At 41.0% G+C, this 19,957-nt stretch overlaps 1 protein-coding gene across 4 annotated transcripts in view; it reads left to right on the top strand.

Annotated features, from left to right (window-relative positions):
- Positions 1-19,957, top strand: part of KANSL1 (KAT8 regulatory NSL complex subunit 1) — a 183,444-nt gene that overhangs the window by 22,869 nt on the left and 140,618 nt on the right. For 3 of the 4 annotated variants that reach the window (XM_061175456.1, XM_061175457.1, XM_061175454.1), the window contains exon 1: positions 4,449-4,563. The exons of the other annotated variant lie outside the window; for it this stretch is intronic. The gene's annotated coding sequence lies outside the window, so the exon portion shown is untranslated. Of the gene's footprint in view, positions 1-4,448; positions 4,564-19,957 lie in introns of those variants that run through there. 4 annotated transcript variants of the gene reach the window in all.

Genomic DNA, 19,957 nt, shown 5'->3' with positions numbered 1-19,957 from the left:
GCTTTAGGACTTTCTCTCCTGAGTTACTTTAATAATTGCTTTTTTTTTTTTTTTTTTTTTTTTTTAAGTACAACACAGAATAATCCCTTGTCCTTTTGAGATTGGTTCGGACATATGAAATACTGAATTTGTGATAGAATATTCTGCTTAGGAATTTCTGGGTTGTTAGAAGATATATGGTGAAGAAGTTAAAGGGTGCCTTTTTGGAGTATGTTTATTATATAGACCAGGGTAATAAATCAGAGAAGTTGGAATAATCATAGTTCCTGCTTTTAAGAGCTTTGAGGCTGGCTTCAGGAGGCAAGATTGGTATATGAAAACAACCTCAGAGGAATTACAGAGAGCATTTAACCAAGAGCAGGGTAATACAGTGCCAATTACCTACATTATTGTTATTATTACTGTTTTCTTTTTCTTTCTTTCCTATTCTATTATTTATCCGGCTTGCGGAATCTTAGTTCCCCAACCAGGGGTCGAACCCGGGCCCATGGCAGTGAAAGTGCCAAGTACTAACCACTGGACTGCCAGGGAGTTCTCTTATTACTGTTTTCTTGCAGGAAAAGTAAATTAGAGGTGGATTGGGGGAGAGGAATGAACAAGGATTGGTGGTGAGGAGGGATGGTCCTCTTTTTCCGGGCAGAAAGAACACATAAAGACATGGATGGGTACAGAGTTGTGTATATGAGGAAAGGACTGGTCTATAGGTTATATAAAATATGACAATATAAATTATCCATAAAGTATTTTAGAGTATACAAATACTCTAAAATATGAGAAAATAATCAGTATGTTTTTGACTTCAGGTATAGGAAACCTAATTCAAATTGGCTTAAACAATAAAGAAATGTTTGTTGTTACCTTGGTCTCATGTAGCTGGAAGTCCAGAAGTCTTGCAGATGTCAGGATTGTTTGATATAATCATTTAATGCTGTCACCAAGGACCAAGGTACTTGCCAGTTCTCCATTCTGCTCTCTTTGATGTTGGTGGCATCTTCAGGCTTGCTGTAAGGTGACTGTAGCAGTGTGAAGTGTCATGTTCAGCATTACCTGAAAAGGGACTGTTTCTTCCTCATCTCATCTTTAGGACTGAAGAATCTTTTCTCACAATTCTCTCTTGGAGGCCTTCCAGTGGGCTTCCACTTGTGTCACATTGGCCAGGATTACATTTCATGCCCATTCCCAACCAATCACTGGCAAAGAGAATGGGTTGAAAACTAATCTACTAGGATAGAGTGGATATTGGAGGACAGTCAATCACAATGACTATTCCAAGAATGATTAGGAAAATGAGTAGTATGTTTTTTTTAAAAAAATAAATTTATTTATTTATTTAGGCTTCATTGGGTCTTTGTTGCTGTGTGTGGACTTTCTCTAGTTGTGGCGAGCGGGGGCTACTCTCGGTTGCAGTGCGCGGGCTTCTCACTGAGGTGGCTTCTCTTGTTGCGGAGCACGGGCTGTAGGCGCGTGGGCTTCAGCAGTTGTGGTACGCGGGCTCTAGAGCGCAGGCTCAGTAGTTGTGGCGCATGGGCTTCGTTGCTCAGCGGCATGTGGGATCTTCCCGGACCAGGGCTCGAACCCATGTCCCCTGCATTGGCAGGCGGATTCTCAACCACTGCGCCACCAGGGAAGCCCCTGTGTGTGTGTGTTTTTAATCAGCCTTGACATCCACTGTGTTTTGGGGGGAAATTTTAAGAAAATGTATTTGTCTAAGATTTTTGTGTCTGTAGTAGCTCACCTTTGAATGTCCTTATTTGGAAAAATTGGTGTCTGAGCAGAAAGACATCTGATTCGAGATAACAATGTAAAACAAATTGATTTAAGTGCCATAAACACTGTGAACTCCCTACTCTTGGGCTAAGCAGTGAGAAAAGGGGAAAGTGGGGATTTATTTTTACCCAAAATGCATGTTTAAAAATGAGCATTTCCACCTCTTTCTTAATCATTTGAAAAGAATGTATTTTATAACCTTCGTTATTTGGGGGCCTAATTAAATCTGACACTTGAGTTTTGAGAATCGAAGCAGTAGTAAAATTAATTATTTTGTGGTGAGTGTCTTTGAACATAATATTTAAGTATACACTGCAAAGGGCTATGCCTTATTTGGTATTTTCATTCTGCTCATTTGGATTTCAGAATCCTCACATTAGGGCTCTAGTTCGCCATCTATTGGTTTTAGAATTGTGTTCAACACTTTCTGCTGTATTTTGTGGAATAACTATTTATGTGGAGATGTGTGTATACATTTTTCAATCAACTAAATCCACCCCCCCCCAGGATTATAATTTAAAAAGCCAAGACTAGGATCTCTTTTGGATGTGTATACAAATATGTATACATATTTTTTTTATTCTTGTGTAATTTGACCCTGTGACTTTCTTTTGATATTTGAGAACCATGACTATGACTGAGAGTGTGATTTTAAGGGTACAAATGGAAATATAGGTGTAGATGCTGTAGGAGCTAGTTGAGTTAAAGTTTGTGGGAGGACAAGCTGTTGGGCTGTTTTTTGGCCTAACAGAAGTGACGCGTACCACCGGATACTGGTTTTGGTAAGCCACAAAAAAGTATTGAGCGTTTCTCATCTTCCTTTTTGGTAGTAGAGCATATCTTTCTCATCTACTGCATTTGATGATTTAATTGTTGGAAACATTTTTTGTTGTTGTTGTTCTGTAAGTTAAAGTAATATTTTGATGAATACCAGAGTTCCTTTTTTAAGCCTCTAAGCCCTGGATTCATCTTTTGGCAACTTTTTCTTTAGTTTTAAAGGATAGTGGATTATAATGTGTGTAAATGTGACACTTCGCATTATATTGCTGAATTTTTTTAATCTAGAAAATCTTCCATTATTTTAAGGCCCTATTTTGGAATAGGAATAAGGAATAAGATATTGTACTGACAAACTGGTCATGAGAAATGATAAAGTGCCACCACTTTAAACCAACTCTGGTAGGAAAGTGGAAGTTTGCTTTTTGTTGTGAGATTTGGGTTTCTCTATGGAGTTCTTTGTTAAACTTTTAGCATAGCAGTGAACTTCCTTTTGGTGGAGACAGGAAGCATAAATCCTCATTGTGTAATGCCATTTGCCTGCTTTGGTGGATCCGCCAAGCCGTGACACCCAAAACCAGACGCGTGCTTCTTAACGAAAACTACAGTTCCCAGCGGGCCTGGCGCTGGTGGGCCATCACTTCCCCTCTCGCTCCCGGCTGTCCCTTCCCGGGCTGGCCCGGCGCGGGCCCTGGCCCGCGCCTGCGCAATGAAGACGTGCGCTTTTTTTTTTTTTTTTTTTTTTTTTTAACCCTGGCGGCTGCGGATCGCGGCACTGGGGCTAGTGCCCAGGCGTGCTGCAGTGTACGGAGGCAGGCTGCTAGGACAAAGGGCGGCAGGAAGCGGTTCACTGGTCAGGGAGCTCCCCACTTGATTCAGCGCACGTTTAGCCCTGGAATAATGTGGTACCGACGGCATTAGCCTATTTACTACCCAGTACAAACAGTTCCTCGCTCACGTCCTCTTGCTCTCTCGCGCCAGCCTGCTTTGCCCCTCATAGCCGGCGCGCGGCCTTGTCAGCCCAAGCGCGGAAGGAATGTGACGGCGTCAGTGCCTCAGGTTAGCCTCACCCCAGCCGGAGCGAGGGTCCGCTCCCGCCTGCCGCAGTGCCGCGTGCCGCCGCCGCACGTCTGGGAGCGGCTGGGTCCCGGCGCCGCGGCCTCCGCAGCTGGAGGTGCAGAAACAGCGGCCACGGCGAGGAGCCATGACTGAGGCGGCGGCGGCGGCGGCGGCCGCGCCTCCTGGAGGCTCGCGGGGGCGGCGCGGTGGGCGCCCCCTGGCGGCGCGCCGGGGCGGAGCGGCCCTTCGCCGCCGCAGCCGCAGCCGGCGGAGGCGCTGCTGTCCCTCCTCCCCGTGTCCCCGGCGCTCGCCCGCTCGCTCGCTCGCTCCATTCTCCCTCCGCTTCAGATTAAAGGGGGGGAGGGAAAAGAAGCTCGGCCGCCATTTTCCCAGTGCCGCCGCCACCGCCGCCACCGCTCGCCGAGCCGGCGGGAGAACCGAGCACCTTAGCGAAGCCGACTCGTCTCGCCGCGGCGGTGCGGGGGGCGGCCGGAGCGCTCTCCCCGGCCGGGAAGAGGCGTCCGGGGGCGGCGGCCGGGGTGCGGGCTTGGGCTGCAGACGGCGGCGCTTGTTTGTGCGGGGCGGGGGGGCGGCTTCACTCTCTACCCCCGCCCGCCCGTCCTCCCGGCCGGGCTGTGGTCCCCGGCCGTGCCCAGGCCCCGCCGGAGCCGAGGAAGGCCGGAGAAAGAACCCGAAAGAGAAGAAAAAGCGGCCGCTCCCCGCCGCCGCCGCCTTCCCCTCCCCCTCCGCCTCGCCCCCCCGCCCGGAAAGTCAGGGCGGCTCCGGGCGCCGGGGGGGAGGAGAGCGGCGGGCCCGGGCCGGAGCCGCCGCCGCGCGCCCCCGCCCGCCGCCGCCGCCGCCGCCCGCCGCCGGCCCTCGGCGCCCAGGCCGGGGGCTGTTTGCAAACTGCGCCCATTTTGTGGGGCTGAATCCGCCCGGGCAACGCTCTTCCATCACGTGGTAGGTGCTGCTGCTGCTGCTGCTCTCCTCCTCCCGCTGCCCTTTCTCCTTCTCCTCGCTCTCCCTGTGGCTCCCATTTCTCCCTCTCTTTGTTAGTTGTAACTAGAAAGGCAGGGCAGGGCAGGAAAAATCCCCGGAACTTTAAATGGCCTCTCCGGGCTTCCCCGCTGCGGGTCCGAGGCTGGGAGTCGCCCCAAGGGCGGGGGTGTGCGGGGGCCCTTCCCCACCAGCTGCCGCCTCGTTCGCCAGCTTTTCCTTTGGCGTTCTATTTAAAAATGCGGCCTTAAGAACACGATTTATTCCGGTTAAAAAAAAACAAAACCCAAACAAACTCTTGCTCTCGCCTTGAACTTCTCTTGACTGCAAAAGGCCTTTCTCTGGCCGAAACACACATCTTGCGCGTTTCACGGTGTGTATCACAACTCTGATTGTTTAGTGAGATGATTATTTGTTTCATTTATTATTTTTGTTGCCTGTAAATTCAGGTCACTTACGTTTTCAGATCTAGTCTCCCTCAGGCAGACGTGTTTTTTTTTTTTTTTTTTAAACTAAAGAGGAAGAGACATTTATTTGCTTTTAAGTGAGTTAGGGGGGCCTGTTTTCCGGCTGACTGTCTTTTGATTCTCAGCAAATAATTTGATTGTTTTCCATAGGATAAACAGCCTTACCCTCATGTTTTACTTAAAAATCCTTTTGTTTTCCGTTGTCGGGATCCCAGTGTGGTTTTTTTGGAGAAACACGTTACTTAACTATTGCTTATTGATTGCCTCAGGGGAGAAGGGGTGACATGATGGCGCCACTTTAAATTGCTCTCTTTCCTCCTCCTCCGTTTTTCCCCCCTTTATTCTGGAGGTCACTGGAGCATTTTTCGTGACCTATTAATAAACTACTTGAGAATGTTAACAGTACAACTAGTCGGGCTAGAGTTTGGTACCTTAAGGGTCGGGAGACCCGAATCCCGAGGTCCCCAAAGTTCCGAGAAATCTTCCTAGTCCTCCTGCCTCGCCTCCCTCCCCTCCATTCACAGTCCTGGTGTTGCCATCTCCTTTGTCACGTGGCTAGCAATCATTGTGTTTTTTTGTTTGTTTTGGGGTGTGTGTTTATATTTTTAAATTGTAGCCCAGAAGAACTTCTGTCCTCCCTATTACAGAGATCAAAACGTTTTAGTTTTTTTAGTTTTAAAATCGGAGAACGTTTATAATAAACGATAAAATTACATAATCTTTGCCTTGCATAATCATGATATAGTTATAGGTTGTTACTGAACTTCGTTTCTAAAGCACTTTCAAGTATGGAGAGTAGAACATTGGAATATGTTTTCCATTTCTCAGACTAGTCTGTAGTATTTTCCCTGCTTTTTGGGTCCTTTAAAGTAACCACTATATACAAGGGCTTAAGTGGGTGTGTTTTCCCCTCCCCCCTTCTACAGGCTATACTTAGTTCTTTTTCTAGCGTGCTGTCTGACCAATTTAGAAATTTTCAATTGTCTACATGCTTGTCATTTAAAACTATTTTTCTTTTCTCGCAACAACAGTGAACACTTTTGAGTAATAATTGTTTTCTATCTGAAGGTATTTCATTATGTTTCTGTTGCGTTTTTGATCCAGAGAATTTTTACTACTAATCCTGTAGATTTAGAAGAATGTTGTTCTATTATGTTTCTTCGTATCAGTTTTCCCCATAGTTGGGTAAATTCCTATTTTATAAAATACCGAATACATTTCTGTGTTGTTTCTACAGAGCTTACTAACCGCGTTTCCAATTTGAAAAAAGATCTGTTGTGAGTTCAAAAAATTTCAAAAAGTAAATATGAAATATAGTGATTCTTGTGTGCATTGATTCGTTTCCTCTACCATGTATATTTTCAATGGTTTTGGGCCATTTTCTTTGCTAACAGTTACATCATGTCATGTGATATGTGCAGTGTGATGTGTAGTTCTAAAAATAAGGCAAGGTAAAAATGCTCATCCCTTGGGAGTCTAAAAAATGTATTATAAATGTGGGATAACTATCCTCAGTCATGGAATTCTGATTTCGATTTCTGCTAGGTTTATCCTACAAAGTATGCAGTTCCTTTGACCTTTAGCATATTTGATGTATTTGTTAGTGATCTCATGATTTGAGGTGGTCAATTTTTAAATTTTCAAGTGTGTACCATTTGGAGGGAAACATAAATGTGACAAAGATTCTTAACATCTGTATTGTGGTAAAAGATGATTGGTCTCTGATGACTGCCTAATTTAAGTATATAAAAAGTATTTTTGATTTACATCTGTAGACAGTTAAAAGAGTGATGAATTAAGTATTGATAGAGCCTTGAGGTATGGTGGGGTTTTGCTCCTTTTATCTTTGTGAGTCTACTTAAGTGAAGTATTTAGAAGTCTTGCTGCATCTTTCCTGAAAACCTTATTCAGAATTTTAGTGTTTGACTTTTGTGCTTTACCAAAGTGAGATGTTAATCTTTGTATGATTTTCTTCCTGCTTACACATGTTATTCCTATGGTTAAACCTGCAGAGCACACGTTGATTGTTAGGTGACTTATCATTATCCTGTTGAGGAAAATTCTGGAAGCTAGAAAATGAGTAAGCCTTAGTTTACTTTTAACTTTTATCAAGGTGAGAGGAAAGGAAAATAACTATCTTTTTCTTCTTCAAGCACTGCCGGTACCTTTCCATTTCTAGTCATGCTACACTGTAACCAGTGTCTCTACTATTCTGGATTTTATTGGATTGATCACAGATTTTAATTGTATTTTAAAGTGAGTAACAAGTTATAGATTTGTTCTGTTTGATATAACCTGACTCATGTTCTGTAAACATAGGGCCATTGTGGTTGATGATGCTGATTTGAGAGGGTATTTTAGTATTGAGTGGTTCTAGTTAGGAACTTTTTTGAGTAAAGCTTAGTTACCTTGTTATAGTACTAGAAAAGCAATTTTGAAATGTGAAAAAACTTAGTGATCCATGTTGGATATTCTAAATAATAGTCATTGAAAGTACTGTGTTTAAAGAATATTGCTTATTCCTCTTATATTGTCATCTTCCTTGGGCGGGGGGTTTGGTAGGGGTTATTTTTTTCTTCTTGGCGAGGTCATTAGACACAGAAATTAAGTGATTTCCTTCCTGGAGAGAGAGAGACTTTTTTTTTTTTTTTAAATTAATTGGGGTTTTTTTTGTTGTTTTTTTTTTTAACCCCAAGCATCTTTCCATCCCCTTGAGTTTGGAAAGGAGGAACTAGTGCAGACCAAGTATGTGGTCTTTGGTTGATTGCCCCAGAGCAAATCTCATTATTGAGTGGTTTATTTAGAGTTTCAAAGCACCTTTTCTTTGCCCTCTTTCTCTATTTTAAGTAAGTTTCTGCCTTGATTGGTTAGATTGTTCTGGGTCTCAGAAAGCATATTTTACATTAGTGCCTTTTTACTTGACCATTTTATAAAAAAGTACAGGTGCAGGTGACTCAAATAAAATGGCCCCAAACACCTGGCCTTTTTACTGTGACAGTGCAGAGAGTACTTGGACCACGTCCTTTCCCTAAAAAGGACTTTAACTATTTCTTGGAAACCTATATTAAGTCTGGATTTTGAGTCTTCATGTTGCTTCTGAAGATGTATGTTTAAATTATAGTTTCTATCATAATAAATTGCATGTTAGTCTCTGGGCATACTAAAAGCCGTGCAAAAATATTCCTGCCAGAGTGATAATTCATGACACAAAACAAGACACTTTCATCAGTACTTCCCATTCCCTGAAATGTGAGATCAAAACTCAGTGAATCGCAGTAATGCTTAGAAAAGACAATATGAATTTAAAAAGACAAATATTACACTGTGATAGAGGTCACCAATATTTGAAGGCCACAAGAAGAGATAAGAAAGAAAGTGGTGTCCTTGGGTGTCACTTGCAGATTGTGGAGAGAATTGTGGCTCATAGGAAGAGACCAGTATATATGATTGGGAGGGTCACTATTATTTATTAGTTCGGTTATCATTTGTTCCTGCGTTATGCCCTGTGCCTGTCTTTTAGGATGTAGGGTAAAATGTATAGGAGAAAATAAGCTGATAGGTATGATTTACCAAAAAGCCTGGTCTCCAAAAAGAACTGAAGTAGATGTTTTTTCTCTTTGTGTGTTAAGCTTTTCTTGTCTTTAATCAAATAAAAGTAAAGCAAAAATGTAGGGTGTGAGGAAACCGACTTCAAAGTAGAGAGCGCAGTTCGTATTTATGAATGAAAAACAAACTTGGGTAGTCTGAAAGAAAAACTTAAGGATTGTATATGAAGATTTTAAACCATTATGTCAAGAGAGGCCCTTCAAGGTAGATACCTTTTAAATTCTTGTTTCTCTGTTGGGTAGTGGTCTCTGGCAACGGATAGCTGCTTAATAACTGTTACCTTTTGCAAGCCTTGCTTTTCTAAGATTTTAAACTAGCTCTATAAAATTGTAACATTTGAATGCCCTAGCCCACTAGGGAATTATTTAGCTATATACTGTTGTTGACTGTAAACTTTCCTTTTTTTCCTCCAGTTCTAACTTTTTAAAAATACAGTTTCTCCCCAAGCTTTTGAGAGTGAGGAAATATAAGGTGGAGGTAAATTCAGTGCAGTTTTATCTGAATGTTATCAAAAACTCTGGTTCTTGTTACTTGAACCAGGAATCCCAAATGAGATCTCACTCTGAATTTTAAGTACAGCAGATTCCACCCTTGTTTGGAAAAAAGTTGCTTGAGTGGCATCAAACTTAATAGAGTCCCTCACCTTTTAATTTCTTTATATATATATATATATATTTTTTCAATACATTTATTTATTTATTTTTGGCTGTGTTGGGTCTTCGTTGCTGCATGTGGGTTTCCTCTAGCTGCGGAGAAGCAGGGGCTACTCTTCGTTGTGGTGTGCCGGCTTCTCATTGCAGTGGCTTCTCTGGTTGCGGAGCACGGGCTCTAGGCACGCGGGCTTCAGTAGTTGTGGCTCACCGGCTCTAGAGCGCAGGCTCAGTAGTTGTGGCGCCTGGGCTTAGTTACTCCACGGTATGTGGGATCTTCCAGGACCAGGGATCGAACCCGTGTTCCCTGTATTGGCAGGCGGATTCTTGAGCACTGTGCCACCAGGGAAGTCCCTTAATTTCTTTTTAAAAAGGGAGCAGCTTAGGGTCAGACCTGGTTAAATTCAGTTGGAGGGGAAGTGTTCGGGAATAAAAAAGATTATTACAATTTTGTTGTTAGGGCATTAAACCAAAAATTGCTAAAAACTGATATCTAGGCTTTCCCTTGCTATTTGGCCTTTGTGACTGCTTACTAGCACCTCCAGTGGAGGGTATGATGAAGGGATAAAGGTGAAAAGCTAATTAGTTTAGCTTCTGATGTTTGCTAGCATTAGAGGCTTTGCAGAAATACTGGTCTGATAAGTTGAACTGTCAGGAAAGTTTTGTTAAACTGCTCATATATTGCCATGGAGAACTGAGGATGTTTGAAGACTTTAAGCATATTTCAGAAGATAATGGATTGCTGTTTTTTTGTAGTTAATCTTTAATTCAGTATTCTAAAGGGATAGGTTGATTCAGTGAGATCCCTCGACTTTGGTCAGGTACCCCCTCCTCATCCCCTACCCACCCCAACCTAAGAACTTGTTTGCTTTTGAATTGCTTGGACCCTTCAAGAAATCTTCGATTTTAGTATTGTTCATAAACACTTGTGTTATTAGAGTTTGCTAGGAAAAGATGAGATAAAAATACATTTTTCCTTCTTTGTTTTTTGTGAGGTAAACTGGTAGGAAACTTGAATTCAGTGATAAGATAGAAATAGGATAAACATGAATAAATATTTTGATATGCAGTTATCCTTCAAAACAATTTTTTTTTTTTTAAAATACAAACATGATCTTACCCGTTTTGTAGCTCGGTCTTTTTTTTTCACTTAGTTATATATCATAGAGATTTTTCACATCAACATAAAGTTTTTTTTAATAGCTGCATAATATTCTATTGTATCTTTTAAGTTTAGCTTTTTTTTTTTTTTTTGGTATTACAGTTCTTCGGTAAAAGAATTGTCTTCAGCAAAAGAATTGTGCATGTATTATTATGTATCTGTGAGAATATTTCTGTTGGATAGGTTCCTAGAAGTGCAGTTACTAGGTAAAAGTCTGAGTAGTTGCATTTAAAATTTTGATAGGTATTGCCTTCAAAAGGCTTATGTAGCCAAATTTAGTAGTTTAAAAGTAACTTAAAAAGTTTGTCAGTCTGAGTGCATGTAGCTTGGCAATGTAAATGACCGGAACTTGAGGTAGTTGAAGTCTGTCCTAGATTCAGATGGTTCCTGCTTCTTTTTTTAAAAAATTATTTATTTTATTTATATTTATTTTTGGCTGTGTTGGGTCTTCGTTGCTGAGTGTGGGCTTTCTCTAGTTGCGGCCAGTGGGGGCTACTCTTCCTTGCGGTGCGCGGGCTTCTCATTGCAGTGGCTTCTCTTGTTGCGGAGCACAGGCTCTAGGTGCGGGGGCTTCAGTAGTTGTGGCACGCGGGCTCTAGAGCACAGGCTCAGTAGTTGTGGCACATGGGTTTAGTTGCTCCGCGGCATGTGGGATCTTCCCGGCCCAGGGCTCGAACCCATGTCCCCTGCATTGGCAGGCAGATTCTTAACCACTGAGCCACCAGGGAAGCCCCGTTCCTGCTTATTGTTAGATTGTTTTTACTTTATGATCAGACACCCCCATTAACTTTATAATGGATCTCCATCTGATGCATTCAGCATAGACTAGTCAGGTTAGCTAACATGTATTGGTCCACTCTCTGCCAGGCGCAGTGCTACATGTAAGGGTAGAGATAAAACAACCCATAACCTTCCTTTTAAGAAATATACAGTCGGGATTGGGGCGGGAGGGCGACAAAACTAGGTGTTTATGTTCCATTATGAGCTGTTGCCCAGGGTGTCATGGGAGTGCATATTAGACCCTAGAGTGGAAGGGACCTCTAACTTCACCTGGAATGAATGGGGAATAGTTTAAAGAGCATGTGATCTTGAGCTAAAACTTGAAAAGCAAAGGTACAAGGGTATGTAAGAGTCTGGAACTATAAATAAGATTCAGGTGGCTAAGGTGGGGACAGGTTGGAGATGAGGCTGAGTGTAAAAGGGGGGCAGATAAATGTTGTGTGGGAGTTTGGGTTCATCCTTATCCTAGAGTCACTGAAGGGTTTTAAGCAGGAACACAACATGGTTGGATTTATGTTCCCTCTCTTTTCCCCTTTTTTCCTCCTTTTCTAGTAATCATTTTGGTAGTGGGCACTAGATTGAAGGCTTGCTGAGACAGGAAGAAAGAACAGTTGGAAGATTACTACTGCCTGGATTACTGTAATACGTAAGAGGTTCTGAACTAAGGCAGTGGTATTAAGGATGCAATGAACGTGCCTGTCATTCTATATTGAATCCTCCCTATTTAACCTTCAGTATTCAGTCAGAATGTCATCTCTTTCTGAAGCCTTGCTTGATCCCTTCAGGAAAAACAGTGCTTTATCATCTGGGTTTACCTTCACACCTAATTTCTATCTTCTTATCTTTGGCATTGATGACACTGCTATAATTCTTGGTGTCTCCAGCATTTAGACCATGAACTCCTATAGTCTTCCTATTATTCCTGTCTGGTATTAGTATATGTTTACGTAAGATGTCTATGGTAGATGGTAAATCAGTGATTGGGATCGGGATTCATTCACATAGGGCATGTTGAGGGGCAAGAATTGGTTTTGGATTTGGTGTTGGGGGTAGGGGTGTTGGAAGTAGCTGTATGGGCGATACTGGACCCTCCTTATTCTTTAGGTTTCAACTTAGATGTTTTTCCCCTGGGAAGCCTTCTGTGACCCCACCCACTCTCAGCCTGTGTGAGGGTCCCCTAATGTCCCCCCAGGATTCCCTGATCACAGTGAGTGTCTGTCTTTACTGGTCCATGTCGTCCTTATAGACACTTGGTGTGGGGCTTTGAATGCTGTAGGCATTTTAATAAAATGTCTATTGGAGATAATCAGTTGGTATTTGTTATTGACTTTCCCATAAAGACTAAAATTCAAAAACCTAATGTCTAGCAGTTAAGCTCCTTCCAGTTTAAACCTAGCCTTGTGTATAGTGGTAACACAACATTGTAATTCAACTATACTTCAATTAATAAAAAAAAAAAAAAAAAAAGAAAGTATGGGCCTTACAGTTAGAGATTTGAATCGGAATCCTGCCTCTGCAGCTTGGTAGTTGTGTGATCTTGGGCATGTTATTTAACTTCTGAGCACCAGTTTCCTTATCTATAAAATGAGAATAAGAGTACATACTCGTCTTATAATGTTATTGTGATGATTAAATGAGGATGTGTATGTAAAACATTTAGCACAGTGACAGACGCAGTAAAAGGTCAATTAATGTTAGTGAACATTAGAGCATTTAGTGAATGTTAGTGAATGTTAGAACAATCATAATAATAACCTATTCCCCAGCCAGAGCTATGATTCCCTTAGTAATTATAAAACCTAAGAAGCTCTGCCCTGTTGGCATAGAAAGTGTTAGGGACTGGGGTGGTGAGGTCCACATTATTTCTTTGTTTTATAATAAAAATTTTGCTGCCCACTCCCTGTTGTATTCCATAACAAACCTACATTTGTAAAAGAAATACAAAAAAAAATACTTTCCAGTGTGTTCCATAATGTAGCTTTTGGTACTTCATCACGAAGCACTGCATAGCTGCTTTTTCCCTCTCTTTCTTGAGAAGCTGCACACGTAACACTTGGCTCATCCAAGTTCTGTGGATCATCTCCCAAATCCTTCCCTATTATTTTGATTGTGTCAGTTTCTTGATTAGAATTTCCTCATCTTTCTCTGCTTAGCACAATCTTATATGTGAAAGCCTATCTCTAGGTCTTTTTTAACTACTCTGGCCCTGTCAGTAAGTGTTCACAGTGCTTACTATGTACCAAGCTCTAGCTAGATAAAGTTAGTGAGCATGCAAAGAGGGATGTTAAGGAACTTCTCCTGTCTCGGAAATAGAATAAATTAATATTAATAAATTGACAACTAGGGAACATTCAGATGATTTTAATTGAGTGATGACTTTAAGTGCATTGTACAATTTAAGCAGGAAGAAAGTGATGTGAATCTGAATAGTCTGGAAAAGTTGTTGTGGAGATGCTGTGTATTGAAGGATTAAGTTTTGGGCTTAAAGGGTAGAAGGACCTTCCAGGTAGAGGCAGCAGCATAGGCAAAGATTATGGAGTTGAATCTGGGGGCAGGGAGTTCTAGGTCTAAGCCACCTGATGCACTTGCTTTGAACCTTCCAGGTAGAGGCAGCAGCATAGGCAAAGATTATGGAGTTGAATCTGGGGGTAGGGAGTTCTAGGTCTAAGCCAACTGATGCACTTGCTTTGATATTGTTTTAAGTTTCATCTCGGAGAATTTGGACTCATGAGAGAGGTACTAGGAGTTATTCTAGAGTAGAGAAGAGAGGCGATAAAAAGAATGGATTATGGAATGGATTAGAGGACTGAGGCATCAGTCAGGAAGCTGTTATGATAATTTAGATGTGAGCTGATGCAGACGCGGGCTGGGTTTGGGTTGGCCCTGTTAGGAAAGGAGAGGATACCCCAAAACTGAACAGCCCCCCCCACCTGTACAGCTTTATGAGAAATAAATGAGAGATTTTTATCATTAAGGAGCTGAAATTATGAAGGAAAAGACAGCCTTCTCTCTTGTTTCCTAAGAGCCTTTTACCTTTTCTGTTTATGTCACTTATTTGGCCCTTCTGCAGACTTTAGGCCCTTCCAAAGCCTGGAGGAGACTTCGACCATTCCACTGTGGTGAACACCTTAGTTGAGATTCTTGTTGTATCCTATCTGGATTATTGCAGTAGCTTCTTCATTGGTCTTTGACTTTTTACTTTCTTTTAATCTGTCCTACCCAACTGGTCTCTCTGAAGCACAGTTCTCATGTGTCACTCCCCATTTGAAAAACCTTTAATGACTTTCTGCTGCCTTTAAGTCTGAGTAAAGGCTGGCTATTGAAGGTTGTCCATTAATGATCTGGCTTCAAACTTCCTTTTCACCTTTTTCTATAGTGTTTTCTCTGTTACAATATGCTTTATATTTCAAGCAAATTGATCATTTCTCAACCTCCAGGATATCCTATGTTTTCCCACAGTTTTGCCTTTTCCCGTGCCTTTTCCTCTCACTAGAATGCCACATTTCCCTTTTACCCCAGCCTTCTACATAATGAAATTTTAGCTAATTTTCAAGTTTCAGCTGAAATTTTGATAACTTCACAGACACTTCCCTAACCATCCTTCCTCTGCCTATTTCTTTGTTTTGTGCAGAGTAATGAGGTAATGGTGGGAAGAGGTTAGTAGAAGCCACATTATGGGCAAGCTTCTTTTCCCCCATTTGATTTTTGCTTCTGTTTTCAGTGAAAGTGCGGTTGTTGGCCACCCAAATGGCCAGACCCTTCCCTTTGGGTCCCGGCAGCTTATCAACATTTTTGCAAGGTGGATGCTGCCAGTTTATTCTTTTGTAACTGGACTCCTGTCTTGGGAATTTACAAGGAATAAGGCATGGTTCTCATTTGCAGGTGTGGAGTTAGTTTTGACTTGCACTATTTGAAGCAGCCAGATATGTGTGCTTTCTGGAAATCTGTATATACAGAAATATATATGTATGTACAGACATCTGTAGCTATAGAGAGAATCTGTCTCTAGACTGGTTCTCAATTAGGGGTTATGATTTTGCCCCCTGGGGGACATTTGTCATTTCTGGAGGCATTTTTGGTTGTCATAATTTATAGGAGGGGAGAGTGCTGCTGGCATCTAGTGCATGTAGAGGCCAGGGATGTTGCTAAACCACCTGCAGTGCACAGGAGAGATCCCCTTCCTCCACAACGAAAAATAATTTGGCACAAGTCAGTAGTGCTGATGTTGAGGAACTCTGTCCTAGGGGTGTACGTTGGCTTCCCAGTGCTACTTGTGTTAGGTGGAAATTTGTTCTTGAATCTGTATTTCAGTTTATAATAAAAAAATGGTAAGCACAGGAAGGGACCCTAGAGGTCGCATATTTGAACTTTATTCTAACTTGTATCCCTCAGAACAGTGTTCTGCAAGATATTAATAGGTGTAATGGAAAAAAGATGTTTATTTGTTAAAGGTGCAAATATTTGAGTATTCAGTATAATGAAGTGTATTGTGAATCTTCATCAAGGAAGTTTCTCCTAAATGTGTTTGCCTGCTGAACCCATTTGACATCTTCCAGTCCTCAAAATGCTTCCTTGGAGCTGGGAGGGAAACTGTTATTACCTAGCCCAAACTTTTATAGCCTTTTAAAGGACCTTGATAAGATAGCCCTTCTTTTTGTCTCTTCAAGCTTACTGCTGAATCTTAATTTATGTCAGTGACAGCAGGTACATTAGCTCCATCTTTTTTTTTTTTTTTTGGTCAGATTGTGGTTTATTAGATGAACTAAAAAATTGGAATATTTTAGGTTCCTTTATTCTGAATGTACAATATAACTTTACTGTCTGTCCCCACCAGTGAATTGGAAATTATAATCCCAGCCCGAAACCTACCACCCAGGTTGTTATGAGGATTAGTAAGTCAGTATAGCTTTTAATGCTTTGTATTCTTTGGAGAAAGGTGATTTATCATAAACTGTTTTTGTAAAACTGCTTAAGTCTGACAGTTTTTCTCTGCTCTGAATTGTTGAGTAGTGATGTTTTTTGGGATTCAAGTGGGATGGGAATCGTTTCAATCAACATTTTGCTCATTATGTTAAATTTAAGAAAGTTATTGTGATATTTTGCCTTATTCACATTTTTTGGCTCTTTAAGAATTTGCGGTATTTTTGCTTCCTTCCTTTTTATTATATAAGCAATACATATTTATGGTGGAAACATTACATAAGCCAGAAAATAAAAGACAAAAGAATCTTATCACCTACTTTTTAAAACAGAAATGAGGTCATAGTATATGTTTTATTTTTTAATACCTTTTTTTTTCATTTAACATTTTTTCATTTCAGTAATATTTGTTTTTTGTCTATAGGTTATAATAACAGTGCAAATAATGGGTGCTTGTGCCAGGCACTAGGTTAAGTAATTGAAAGTATTTTATTTAATCATCACAGCAGCCTTCTGAGGTCAGCTCTGTTTTTTGCAGATGAGGAAATTGAGGGAGCAGAATAGTTAAATAATTTAAATACAGGTGGAGCCAGGATGTGAACCTGGACCGGCTCCCCTTATCCGTGAGTGTCTTTGGGAGTAATATTGCATCTCAGCACAGCGTTTCAAGTCAATGAAGGGAGAGGGGTGTAGTTTTTAATATATATATATATATATTTTTTAAATAATTAATTAATTTTTATTTTTTGGCTGTGTTGGGTCTTCGTTTCTGTGCGAGGGCTTTCTCTAGTTGTGGCAAGCGGGGGCCACTCTTCATCGCGGTGCGCGGGCCTCTCACTATCGCGGCCTCTCTTGTTGCGGAGCACAGGCTCCAGACGCGCAGGCTCAGTAGTTGTGGCTCACGGGCCTAGTTGCTCCGCGGCATGTGGGATCTTCCCAGACCAGGGCTCGAACCCGTGTCCCCTGAATTAGCAGGCATATTCTCAACCAGTGAGCCACCAGGGAAGCCCTAATGTATATTTTTTAACAGTAGTTTTGGTGTAGAAAGATAAAGATTTAGGAGTTAGGAATGGAATTTCTTCTGAAGACTTCACTTTTCCCTTTCCCTATTTATTGAGACAATTGTTTTAGTAACTACTCTTTGCAATGCATCCTGTGGGGATATTGAGACCAAGGAGGGAGTGTAAGCAAAATAAATTCGCTTTTGAGGTGTATGTGATTAATGTCGAGTTCTCGGACTGCTTGCAGAGGGTCAGAGAAATCTTGAAAGAGATGGGATTTGAGTCAGCAGGTTTTTCTTTTAAGTTGTGAATTTTTAAGAACTGAATAATTCTGAAATAACTTTGGAATGTTTACTGCTCAAGTACCTTCTGTGGTGTGATGTTAATTACACCCCTCTTTTTACGTGAGCTGTGTGAACATGGGTTTTCCTCAGTAAGTTTTGTGGAAGCTGTGTAACATCTGTGCCCTTGCTTGAGTCCCCAGAGGGAGGCTGTTTCCTGCTATTTCTGAGACTTAACTGTAGTGCTTTTGGGTAGTAGGCTACATCTACTCTCATATGCTGTATTAATCATCTGGCACTGATAGTGTGCCTCCTTGCATTGCCAGTATCAAGTGTGTATTTTTTTTTTTTTTTTGGTTTATTTATTTGTTTATTTTTGGCTGTGTTGGGTCTTCGTTTCTGTGCGAGGGCTTTCTCTAGTTGCGGCAAGCGGGGGCCACGCTTCATCGCGGTGCGCGGGCCTCTCACTATCGCGGCCTCTCTTGTTGGGGAGCGCAGGCTCAGTAGTTGTGGCTCACGGGCCTAGTTGCTCCGCGGCATGTGGGATCTTCCCAGACCAGGGCTCGAACCCGTGTCCCCTGCATTGGCAGGCAGATTCTCAACCACTGCGCCACCAGGGAAGCCCTCAACTGTGTATTGATATCAGTTCGAAAGAGGATATTGAGTTGATGGGAAAGATCAGATAGTGATTTTTGTTTATGGGAGAAAATGCCTTTTATAAAATTGACTCAAGGTATTTTGAAGAAAGAACTTACATTGGTTCATCTGTCAATTCAACCAGTGTAACATAACTATTTTTTATTACATTAGGAATTATTTTTAAATTTAAAATCAGAAATAGGAAAAGTGGACATAGAACAGTTAGACACACAGAATGCCATATGCTAGAAAGTCCATGAGGATAAAACTGTAATCCGCAGAAGATCTAGTTTAATGAATATAGGATGTTTGTTAAAGTTATTATAAGCTTAGAGTGAGAAAATTTTGGCAATTACATAGAGCAGTAGTCAAATTTGACCTATAAGTGTATTGGTATTTGTACGGATGTTTTCTCAATCATTTACTTAAATATTTCGATACTAATGATTTGAATTGCCATATTATGAAGAATCTTAGTGTAGTACTATAGGGCTTACCATCCTATGTTGATTTTTATCTAAAGATAAAATGTTTGACCAAATTGAAAGTTGCTGTCATTTTTTTTTCTGAGGGAGGAGGAGGTTGTGTTTAGTTCAGTGATTCATAAACTTTTTGGTCTCAAGGCCCCTTTTCACTTATAAAAAATGTTGAAAACCACAGAGAACTTTTATGGGTTATTATCAGTACTTGATTAGAAACTTCGAGAAATTCAAAGAATAATTATTTACGGGGAATTCACTGGCGGTCCAGTGGGTAGGACTCCGCGCTTTTACTGCCGAGGGCGCAGGTTCAATCCCTGGTTGGGGAACTAAGATCCCACAAACCACGCAGTGTGGCCAAATTTAAAAAAAAAATTATTTACGAATTCATTTAAAAATAACAAACCTATTACATATTATGAAAATAACTTTTTACCAGAACAAAAAAAATATTAAGTGTGACTGGCATTATTTTTGCAAATCTTCCTAATGTCTGGCTTAATAGAAAACAGCTGGGTTCTCCTGTCTGCTTCTGCATTCATTCTATTGTGATATGTAGTTTTGGAATTATATAAAGAAAATCTGACCTTGTACAGATGTGTAGTTTGGAAAAGAGAGGAGTATTTAAATAGCCTTTTAAAGCGTGGCTATCCTTTGACACTATACTCAAACTTGACAAATAGTAGTTTCATAAAGGTTAGCTGCAGTATGGGATCTAAAGCTGTGTCAGTGAGCTTTTCATACTCTGTCACATTAATCCATTGGCTTGTCTTGCACTTATTTTACCCATGCACTCGTTTCTAACGAGCTTGGTCATTTGGTCATTCACTGAGTTATGCAGATCTTCCAAAGGTTGACACATTTCATTATGTGGTATCAAATTCTCATTCACTAATATCAGCAGTAGTCTACTTAATCAAGACTTCAGTATTGGGGAAACGTTCAAGCTCATGGTGGTGGATACACGTTTTCAAAATACTTATTTTTGCTTGAAAACTCAGATTTTCTCATTGGCAACAAACATCATCATTGGGTTTCCTTGAAGTGACAGGTTCACTTTGTTCATTTTCAAGAAAATGTCTGCTAACTATTCAAGTCTGAATAATCATAGTTTGTCAGTTGTTCTGCCAAGTAAAAATAGTGTTCCGTGAGGGAAGCTTCTAGTTCAGCTTGTAACTCAGTTGTACTAGTGCTTTTTCTCAGATTTCTTAAAGTAGCAGAAGTGCTTTATGTCTACTTTCCCTTCATTGCACAGAATATTTGTATACCTATATATACACACACACACTGAAGACTCGAGTGGAGATTTAATAAAGTTCATTATTTTCATATTTCACCAAGGATATCAAAGGTCAGTGGTACTAACCTATTTA

Source organism: Eubalaena glacialis, chromosome 19 (genome assembly GCF_028564815.1).
Source record: "Eubalaena glacialis isolate mEubGla1 chromosome 19, mEubGla1.1.hap2.+ XY, whole genome shotgun sequence".
Lineage (NCBI taxonomy): Eukaryota > Metazoa > Chordata > Mammalia > Artiodactyla > Balaenidae > Eubalaena > Eubalaena glacialis.
The sequence above is the reverse complement of the archived record's forward strand: the minus strand, read 5'-3'. Positions and strand labels throughout refer to the sequence as shown.